Consider the following 11,347-nt stretch of genomic DNA (forward strand, 5'->3'; position numbering starts at 1 on the left):
GAGATTTTTGTAGTTCGTTCCAGTCATTGGCAGCAGAGAACTGGAAGGAGAGGCGGCCAAAGGAAGAATTGGTTTTGGGGGAGACCAGAGAGATATACCTGCTGGAGCGCGTGCTACAGGTAGGTGCTGCTATGGTGACCAGCGAGCTGAGATAAGGGGGGACTTTACCTAGCAGGGTCTTGTAGATGACCTGGAGCCAGTGGGTTTGGCGACGAGTATGAAGCGAGGGCCAGCCAACGAGAGTGTACAGGTCGCAGTGGTGGGTAGTATATGGGGCTTTGGTGACAAAACGGATGGCACTGTGATAGACTGCATCCAATTTATTGAGTAGGGTTTTGGAGGCTATTTTGTAAATGACATCACCGAAGTCGAAGATTGGTAGGATGGTCAGTTTTACAAGGGTATGTTTGGCAGCATGAGTGAAGGATGCTTTGTTACGGAATAGGAAGCCAATTCTAGATTTAACTTTGGATTGGAGATGTTTGATGTGAGTCTGGAAGGAGAGTTTACAGTCTAACCAGTTGTCCACATATTCAGAGTCATCCAGAGTAGTGCTGTTGGACAGGCGGGCAGGTGCAGGCAGCGATCGGTTGAAGAGCATGCATTTAGTTTTACTCGTATTTAAGAGTAATTGGAGGCCACGGAAGGAGAGTTGTATGGCATTGAAGCTCGCCTGGAGGGTTGTTAACACAGTGTCCAAAGAAGGGCCATAAGTATACACAATGGTGTTGTCTGCGTAGAGGTGGATCAGAGCCTCACCAGCAGCAAGAGCGACATCATTGATGTATACAGAGAAGAGAGTCGGTCCAAGAATTGAACCCTGTGGCACCCCCATAGAGACTGCCAGAGGCCCGGACAACAGACCCTCTGATTTGACACACTGAACTCTATCAGAGAAGTAGTTGGTGAACCAGGCGAGGCAATCATTTGAGAAACCAAGGCTGTCGAGTCTGCCGATGAGGATGTGGTGATTGACAGAGTCGAAAGCCTTGGCCAGGTCAATGAATAGGGCTGCACAGTATTGTTTCTTATCGATGGCGGTTAAGATGCCGTTTAGGACCTTGAGCGTGGCTGAGGTGCACCCATGACAAGCTCTGAAACCAGTTTGCATAGCGGAGAAGGTATGGTGGGATTCGAAATGGTCGGTAATCTGTTTGTTGACTTGGCTTTCGAAGACCTTAGAAAGGCAGGGTAGGATAGATATAGGTCTGTAGCAGTTTAGGTCAAGAGTGTCCCCCCCTTTGAAGAGGGGGATGACCGCAGCTGCTTTCCAATCTTTGGGAATCTCAGATGACACAAAAGAGAGGTTGAACAGGCTAGTAATAGGGGTGGCAACAGTTTCAGCAAATAATTTTAGAAAGAAATGGTCCAGATTATCTAGCCCGGCTGATTTGTAGGGGTCCAGATCTTGCAGCTCTTTCAGAACATCAGCTGACTGGATTTGGGAGAAGGAGAAATGGGGAAGGCTTGGGCGAGTAGCTGTGGGGGGTGCAGTGCTGTTGACCGGGGTAGGGGTAGCCAGGTGGAAAGCATGGCCAGCCGTAGAAAAATGCTTATTGAAATTCTCAATTATAGTGGATTTATCGGTGGTGACAGTGTTTCCTATCTTCAGTGCAGTGGTCAGCTGGGAGGAGATGTTCTTATTCTCCATGGACTTTACAGTGTCCCAGAACTTTTTTGAGTTTGTGTTGCAGGAAGCAAATTTCTGCTTGAAAAAGCTAGCCTTGGCTTTTCTAACTGCCTGTGTATATTGGTTTCTAGCTTCCCTGAAAAGTTGCATATCATGGGGGCTCTTCGATGCTAATGCAGAACGCCATAGGATGTTTTTGTGTTGGTTAAGGGCAGTCAGGTCTGGAGAGAACCAAGGGCTATATCTGTTCCTGGTTCTAAATTTCTTGAATGGAGCATGCTTATTTAAGATGGTGAGGAAGGCATTTTTTTTAAATAACCAGGCATCCTCTACTGATGGGATGAGATCAATATCCTTCCAGGATACCCCAGTCAGGTCGATTAGAAAGGCCTGCTCGCTGAAGTGTTTCAGGGAGCGTTTGACAGTGATGAGTGGAGGTCGTTTGACCGCTGGCCCATTACGGATGCAGGCAATGAGGCAGTGATCGCTGAGATCTTGGTTGAAAACAGCAGAGGTATATTTAGAGGGCAAGTTGGTTAAGATGATATCTATGAGGGTGCCTGTGTTTACGGCTTTGGGGTGGTACCTGGTAGGTTCATTGATAATTTGTGTGAGATTGAGGGCATCAAGCTTAGATTGTAGGATGGCTGGGGTGTTAATATTAAGGACCTAAGGCTCCTATTTCTGTGTATTTATTATATTATAATTAAGTCTATGATTTGATATTTGATAGAGCAGTCTGACTGAGCGGTGGTAGGCAGCAGCAAGTTCGTAAACATTCATTCAAACAGCACTTTCCTGTGTTTGCCAGCAGCTCTTCGCAATGCTTGAGGCACAGCACTGTTTATGTCTTCAAGCCTATCAACTCCCGAGATTAGGCTGGCAATACTATAGCGCCTATAAGAACATCCAATAGTCAAAGGTATATGAAATACAAATGGTATAGAGAGAAATAGTCCTATAATTCCTATAATAACTACAACCCATAACTACTTAACTGGGAATATTAAAGACTCATGTTAAAAGGAACCACTAGCTTTCATATGTTCTCATGTTCTGAGCAAGGAACTTAAACATTAGCTTTTTTACACGGCACATATTGCACTTTTACTTTCTTCTCCAACACTGTGTTTTACATTATTTAAACCAAATTGAACATGTTTCATTATTTATTTGAGAGTAAATTGATTTTACTGATGTATTATATTAAGTTAAAATAAAAGTGTTCATTCAGTATTGCAATTGTCATTAATACAAATAAATAAATAAATATACAGTGGGGCAAAAAAGTATTTAGTCAGCCACCAATTGTGCAAGTTCTCCCACTTAAAAAGATGAGAGGCTTGTAATTTTCATCATAGGTACACTTCAACTATGACAGACAAAATGAGAAAAAGAAATCCAGAAAATCACATTGTAGGATTTTTAATTTATTTATTTGCAAATTATGGTGGAAAATAAGTATTTGGTCACCTACAAACAAGCAAAATGTCTGGCTCTCACAGACCTGTAACTTCTTCTTTAAGAGGCTCCTCTGTCCTCCACTCGTTACCTGTATTAATGGCACCTGTTTGAACTTGTTATCAGTATAAAAGACACCTGTCCACAACCTCAAACAGTCACACTCCAAACTCCACTATGGCCAAGACCAAAGAGCTGTCAAAGGACACCAGAAACAAAATTGTAGACCTGCACCAGGCTGGGAAGACTGAATCTGCAATAGGTAAGCAGCTTGGTTTGAAAAAATCAACTGTGGGAGCAATTATTAGGAAATGGAAGACATACAAGAGCACTGATAATCTCCCTCGATCTGGGGCTCCACGCAAGATCTCACCCCGTGGGGTCAAAATGATCACAAGAACGGTGAGCAAAAATCCCAGAACCGCACGGGGGGACCTAGTGAATGACCTGTAGAGAGCTGGGACCAAAGTAACAAAGCCTACCATCAGTAAAACACTACGCCGCCAGGGACTCAAATCCTGGAGTGCCAGACGTGTCCCCCTGCTTAAGCCAGTACATGTCCAGGCCCGTCTGAAGTTTGCTAGAGAGCATTTGGATGATCCAGAAGAAGATTGGGAGAATGTCATATGGTCAGATGAAACCAAAATAGAACTTTTTGGTAAAAACTCAACTCGTCGTGTTTGGAGGACAAAGAATGCTGAGTTGCATCCAAAGAACACCATACCTACTGTGAAGCATGGGGGTGGAAACATCATGCTTTGGGGCTGTTTTTCTGCAAAGGGACCAGGACGACTGATCCGTGTAAAGGAAAGAATGAATGGGGCCATGTATCGTGAGATTTTGAGTGAAAACCTCCTTCCATCAGCAAGGGCATTGAAGATGAAACGTGGCTGGGTCTTTCAGCATGACAATGATCCCAAACACACCGCTCGGGCAACGAAGGAGTGGCTTCGTAAGAAGCATTTCAAGGTCCTGGAGTGGCCTAGCCAGTCTCCAGATCTCAACCCCATAGAAAATCTTTGGAGGGAGTTGAAAGTCCGTGTTGCCCAGCAACAGCCCCAAAAAATCACTGCTCTAGAGGAGATCTGCATGGAGGAATGGGCCAAAATACCAGCAACAGTGTGTGAAAACCTTGTGAAGACTTACAGAAAACGTTTGACCTCTGTCATTGCCAACAAAGGGTATATAACAAAGTATTGAGATAAACTTTTGTTATTGACCAAATACTTATTTTCCACCATAATTTGCTAATAAATTCATTAAAAATCCTACAATGTGATTTTCTGGATTTTTTTTTCTCATTTTGTCTGTCATAGTTGAAGTGTACCTATGATGAAAATTACAGGCCTCTCTCATCTTTTTAAGTGGGAGAACTTGCACAATTGGTGGCTGACTAAATACTTTTTTGCCCCACTGTATATATATATATATATATATATACAGTTGAAGTCGGAAGTTTACATACACTTAGGTTGGAGTAATTAAAACTAATTTTAAAACCACTCCACAATTTCTTGTAAAAAAACTATAGTTTTGGCAAGTCAGTTAGGACATATACTTTGTGCAAGACAAGTAATTTTTATAACAATTGTTTAAAGACAGATTGTTTCACTTATAACTCACTGTATCAAAATTCCAGTGGGTTAGAAGTTTACATACACTAAGTTGACTGTGCCTTTAAACAGCTTGGAAAATTACAGAAAACGATGTCATGGCTTTAGAAGCTTCTGATAGGCTAATTGACATAATTTGAGTCAATTGGAGGTGTACCTGTGGATGTTTTTCAAGGACTACCTTCAAACTCAATGCCTCTTTGCTTGACATCATGGGAAAATCAAAAGAAATCACCCAAGACCTCAGAAAAAAACCTCCACAAGTCTGGTTCATCCTTGGGAGCAATTTTCAAACGCCTGAAGGTACCACGTTCATCTGTACAAACAATAGTACGCAAGTATAAACACCATGGGACCACGCAGCCGTCATACCCTCAAGAAGGAGACGCATTCTGTCTCCTAGAGATGAACGTACTGTGGTGCGAAAAGTGCAAATCAATCCCATAACAACAGCAAAGGTCCTTGTGAAGATGCTGGAGAAAACAGGTGCAAAAGTATCCATATCCACAGTAAATCTAATCCTATATCGAAATAAGCTGAAAGGCTGCTCAGCAAGGAAGAAGCCACTGCTACAAAACCGCCATAAAAAAGGCAGACTACGGCTTGCAACTGCTCATGGGAACGAAGATCGTACTTTTGGAGAAATGTCCTCTGATCTGGTGAAACAAAAATAGAACTGTTTGGCCATAATGACTGACCATTGTTATGTTTGGAGGAAAAAGGGGGAGGCTTGCAAGCTGAAGAACACCATCCCAACTGTGAAGCACAGGGGTGGCAGCATCATGTTGTGGGGGTGCTTTTCTGCAGGAAGGACTGGTGCACTTCACAAAATAGATGGCTTCATGAGAAAGAAAAATGATGTGGATATATTGAAGCAACATCTCAAGACATCAGGAAATTAAAGCTTGGTCGCAAATGTGTCTTCCAAATGAACAATGACCTCGGCATACTTCCAAAGTTGTGGCAAAATGGCTTAAGGACAGCAAAGTCAAGGTATTGGAGTGGCCATCTCAAAGCCCTGACCTTAATCCTATAGAACATTTGTGGGCAGAACTGAAAAAGCGTGTGCGAGCAGGGAGGCCTAACAAACCTGACTCAGTTACACCAGCTCTGTCAGGAGGAATGGGCCAAAATTCACACAACTTATTGTGGGAAGCTTGTGGAAGGCTACCCGAAACGTTTGACCCAAGTTAAACAATTTAAAGGCAATGCTACCAAATACTATTTGAGTGTATTGTAAACTTCTGACCCACTGGGAATGTGATGAAATAAATAAAAGCTGAAAAATCAGTCTCTCTACTATTATACTGACATTTCACATTCATAAAATAAAGTGGTGATTTTTAAAATAAAGTGGTAACTGACCTAAGACAGGGAATATTTACTAGGATTAAATGTCAGGAATGTCAGTTTAAATGTACTTGGCTAAGGTGTATGTAAACGTCCGACTTGCAACTGTGTGTGTGTGTATATATTTAAATAAATATTTAAATACATTTAAAAAAATGTAAAAATACAAATACATACATTTATTTATTTATTTATTTATTTATTTTTATTTATCGGCCGATTAATCATTATCGGCTTATATTTGGTTCTCCAATAATCGGTATCGGTGTTGAAAAATCATAATCGGTCGACCTCTAAACTGAACCATGCCACAACTGCGTCACGGCACATACACAAAAGTTATCCACCAATCACAATCTTGGGCAGCCTTTCCCAAGTTGTAACCATGCCCATGAAGTGTAGTGGCAAGCACTCTACCAAAATGGACAATGAGGAAGCAAGCTCAGCAAGCCCAGGATGAAATCATCCCCAAAAAGGGCATCAATGTTTGTTCTGTAATAAGGCAGTGGTTCGGGTTTGTGAGGTCAGATGCTCAGCAAACTTATGTCCCGTGCAAAGTGTGTCGAAAAACAATTGCTATGAAACGTAGCAGCACAACTAGCCTCTCCCAGCACCTGAGACAGAAACACGAGGTGAAATGGGAGGAATGTATGGAAATACGTGATGCTGATGTTTCCAATCATCCCACTCCCAAAAAGTCCTGTAAATAACCATAGCCACATAATTTTCAAACGTCATCCCATATGACAAGAACATTTTGAGGTAGGAGATAAAAGATGTGGTGACCTATCACACCTAGCAAAATATATGGTCCCCATCTATACAGTGGAAAAGTCCGGCTTCAAAAAGCTGCTAAACACAATTGACCCCAAATATCAGCTACCAAGCTGCAGGTATTTTGCAGAACAAGCATTGCCACGGTTATACATTGCTACCCATGAAAGAGTCACCGAGAAGCTGGCTAATGTGTCTTACTTTTCTACCACAATCGATCTATGGTCAAGCAGAACAACGGACCCATACCTAAGCTTGACTGTCCACAACATACAGTGGCAAGAAAAAGTATATGAACCCTTAGGAATTACCTGGATTTCTGCATAAATTAGTTATAACATTTGATCTGATCTTCATCTTGGTCACAACAATAGACAAACAGTGTGCTTAAACTAATAACACAAAAATTATTGTATTTCTTGTTTAAATTGAATGCATAATTTAAACATTCACAGCGATCTCAGAAGACCTAAGATTAAGAATTGCTGACTTGCATAAAGCTGGAAAGGGTTACAAAAGTATCTCTAAAAGCCTTGATGTTCATCAGTCCATGTTAAGACAAATTGTCTATAAATGAAGAAAGTTCAGCACTGTTGCTACAGCACAGCGCAGAACTGCAACAGCACAGCGCAGAATGCTCAATGAGGTTAAGAAGACTCCTAGAGTGTCAGCTAAAGACCTACAGAAATCTCAGTAACATGCTAACATCTCTGTAGACGAGTCGACGACACGGAAAACACTAAACAAGAAGGGTGTTCATGGGAGGACACCACAGAAGAAGCCAATGCTATCAAAAAAAACCATTGCTGTACATCTTAAGTTCGCAAAAGAGCACCTGGATGTTCGACAGTGCTTCTGGCAAAATATTCTGTGGACAGATGAAACTACAGTCGAGTTGTTTGGAAGGAACACACAACACTATGTGTGGAGAAAAAAAGGCACAGCACACCAACACCAAAACCTCATCCCAACTGTAAAGTATGGTGGAGGGAGCATCATGGTTTGGGGCTGCTTTGCTGCCTCAGGGCCTGGACAGCTTGCTATCATCGACAGAAAAATGAATTCCCAAGTTTATCAAGACATTTTGCAGGAGAATGTAAGGCTATCTGTCCGCCAATTGAAGCGCAACAGAAGTTGGGTGACGCAACAGGACAACGACCCAAAACACTGAAGTAAATCAACAACAGAGGAAAATACGCCTTCTGGAGTGGCCCAATCAGAGTCCTGACCTCAACCCAATATAAAATGCTGTGTCATGACCTCGAGAGCGGTTCACAAAAAAGATCCCAAGAATATTGCTGAACTGAAACAGTTTTGTAAAGATGAATAGTCCAAAATTCCTCCTGACCGTTGTTCAGGTCTGATCCGCAACTACAGAAAACGTTTGGTTGAGATTATTGCTGCCAAAGGAGGGTCAACCAGTTATTAAATCCAAGGGTTCACATACGTTTTCCACCATAAACTGTGAATGTTTACACGGTGTGTTCAATAAAGACATGAAAACGTATAATTGTTTGTGTGTTATTAGTTTAAGCAGACTGTGTTTGTCTATTGTTTTGACTTTGATTTTATAACCAATTTATGCAGAAATCCAGGTAATTCCAAAAGGTTCACATACTTTTTCTTGCCACTGTAGATGAAGACTGGAGGTTACTAAATGTATGCCTCCAGATATCATACTTACCCCAGTGAAATAATAGCCCAAGGTCTCAAAGATGCACTGGCATCGTGGAAGCTGAGCGAAGACAGACAGTTGTGCATGACAACTAACAGCAGGAGCAACATGATAAAAGCATTGGGCTTGAACAAGTGCTTTGGACACAGGCTTCACCGCGCCATCGGTAAGTGTGGATAATGAAAATTATGCTTTATACATACATACATACATTTAAAAAAATGTTATGGTCTGAAAGACTCACGGATTGACATTGTCATCGAGGTATGCAAAAAGGTTGTCCGCAGCTTCTCTTCCAGCTGGAAGAAAAGGCGAGATAGTTTTGGTACACTCTACCCACTCACCAGCTCATCACAGAGTCCCCAACCAGGTGGGGTTCAGAAGAGAAGATGATTGAACGAGTACCTGGAGCAGGAAAGTGGCATAGCCCGGGTTCTGGGCTCAGAGAAGAAAAGCAGGCACCTGGTGCCCAGCTAACAGGATAGCGTTGTGTTGGAGTCAGTGAACACGGCCATAAGCCTACTACAAGAATTCAATGACACGCTGTCTGGTGAGGACTACGTTAGTGTCTCTTACCTCAAGCCGCCAGTCAAAGGAGGGTGAGAACGATCTCACAAAACAAATCAAGAGCATCACACTGGAGTATCTAAATGTGAAGTACGATCCAGCTTGCCACAGTTGACCTCCTGGATATGGCGTCTTTGATGGATCCCCGGTTCAGGACAAAAATACATAGCAGACAAGATTGAGAGCATCAAACGAAGAGCGGTTTTGGAGCTGAAGTCTCTGCTAGCTGAGAAAAGTACACCTTAGCCTGGCACAGCTTTGCATGTGCGCCAAGAAGAAGCTGAACCTGTGGCTAAGAGCAAGAAAACACTTGCTGGAACACTTCACGTAACATTTAAAATGTGAAATCATGTTCAAGTGAAATTTCCCATGTGACATAATCTGCAAACGTGTTTTTGGAACACTTCACATGAGATTTGAATGTTTTATTTTTGTTTATTATGGATCCCCATTAGCTGCTGCCAAAGCAGCCAAGGCAGCAGCTACTCTTCCTGGGGTCCAGCAATATTAAGGCAGTTATACAATTTAAAAAACATTACAATACAGTCAACAGATTTCACAATACATTACGTGTGTACGCTCAGTCCCCTAATCTACTACCAGTCATTTGTGAAAGTGCTTGTTGAATGTCCTTCCCTATAAGCATCAGTACTAAAGAAATTGGATGCAGTGTATCATGCAGCGATGGCGCTCTGTTACTGGTGCAAACTTTTGCACACATCATTTTGGACACTTCGGTTGGCTGGTACTCCCTGACTTTTAGAAGGGCCAGACACTGGTTGATATTGGTTTATAAAGCTGTTTCACATAAACTTCCTAATTATCTTAACTCAAAAATCCAGTGGTCAAACAGTATTTATCAGACTCAGCCACAGGACATGCTAGTGCTAAAGATACCCCGGAGTTACTCTGAGTTAGGCAAAACCGCATTTGAATATCATGCTCCACACTTATGGAATGAATTGCAGAGAGAACTCGTTAGATATTGTGTGTCTGTAGACAGTTTAAATGCACATTACATTAACTCATTGTAAACTGCGATTGCTTTTTGTAATGTGTTTTTATCTTATATACATTTATTTTAATCTCCATCTTGTACTTTTTCTATGTTTTCATTTTGTTTCGTTTTAAATTCTTATTAATTGCCGTGTTGTTTTTGTTGTATCATAGGGCACAACTGTAAATATCAAGAATCAAGGTAAGACCCAAGTGCAGACTGTGTGAAGTAACAATGTTTATTGTAACCAAAGGGGCAGGCAAACGACAGGTCAAGGCAGGCAGGGATCGATAATCCAGAGTAGAGGCCAAGGTACAGAACAGCAGGCAGGCTCAGGTCAGGCAGAGGTTTGTAATCCAGAGGTGGAGCAAAGTTACAGGACAGCAGGCAGGCTCAGGGTCAGGCAGTGGTCAAAAACCAGGAGGACGAGAAAAAGAGAGTCGAGGGCAAACCAGGATCTAAGACAACCCGCTGGTAGGCTTGAAAAAACGAGACAAACTGGCAACAGACAGACAGAACACACAGGTATAAATACACAGGGGTTAATGGGGAAGATGGGCGACACCTGGAGGGGGGTGGAGACAAGCACAAGGACAGGTGAAACAGATCAGGGCGTGACAGTAAAAGAGACTCTGTCTCAACTTGTCCCCTGTTTAAATAAAGGTTAATAAAAAATAAAAAGCATGCTGAAAATCTGTTGTCAATTTGTTGACTGTAAAATAGCATTATATCTGGTCAAACACCATTTTTTCCAAAAGTTTACTAAGTGTTGGAAACAGGCTGATAGGTCAGCTATTTGAGCCAGTAAAGGGTGCTTTACTATTCTTAGGTAGCGGATTTACTTTTTCTTCACCCCAGGCCTGAGGGCACAGAGGAGCAACCAGACGCTGCACTTGACACATTAATGAAATTGCTTATTCCAGTTACTAATAAGCATACACCCATTAAGAAAATGAATGTAAAAACAGCTAAATCCCAATGGATTGATGAGGAATTTAAACATTTTATTGTTGAGAGGGATGAGGCACAAGGAATGGCAAATAAGTCTGGCAACATAACCTATTGGCAAAAGTCCTGCAAATTGAAAAATCACGTGACTAAACAGAATAAAAAAATACTATGAAACAAAGATAAATTACAAGAATAATAAAGCTTTGGAGCACCTTAAAATTACATTTTGGGTAAAAAGGAAAACTCAGCTCCATCATTCACTGAATCAGATGGTCCATTCATCACAAAACCCACTGATATTGCCAAATACTTTAATGATTTTTTCATTG

The sequence above is a fragment of the Salvelinus alpinus genome, chromosome 28 (assembly GCF_045679555.1).
Source record: "Salvelinus alpinus chromosome 28, SLU_Salpinus.1, whole genome shotgun sequence".
Lineage (NCBI taxonomy): Eukaryota > Metazoa > Chordata > Actinopteri > Salmoniformes > Salmonidae > Salvelinus > Salvelinus alpinus.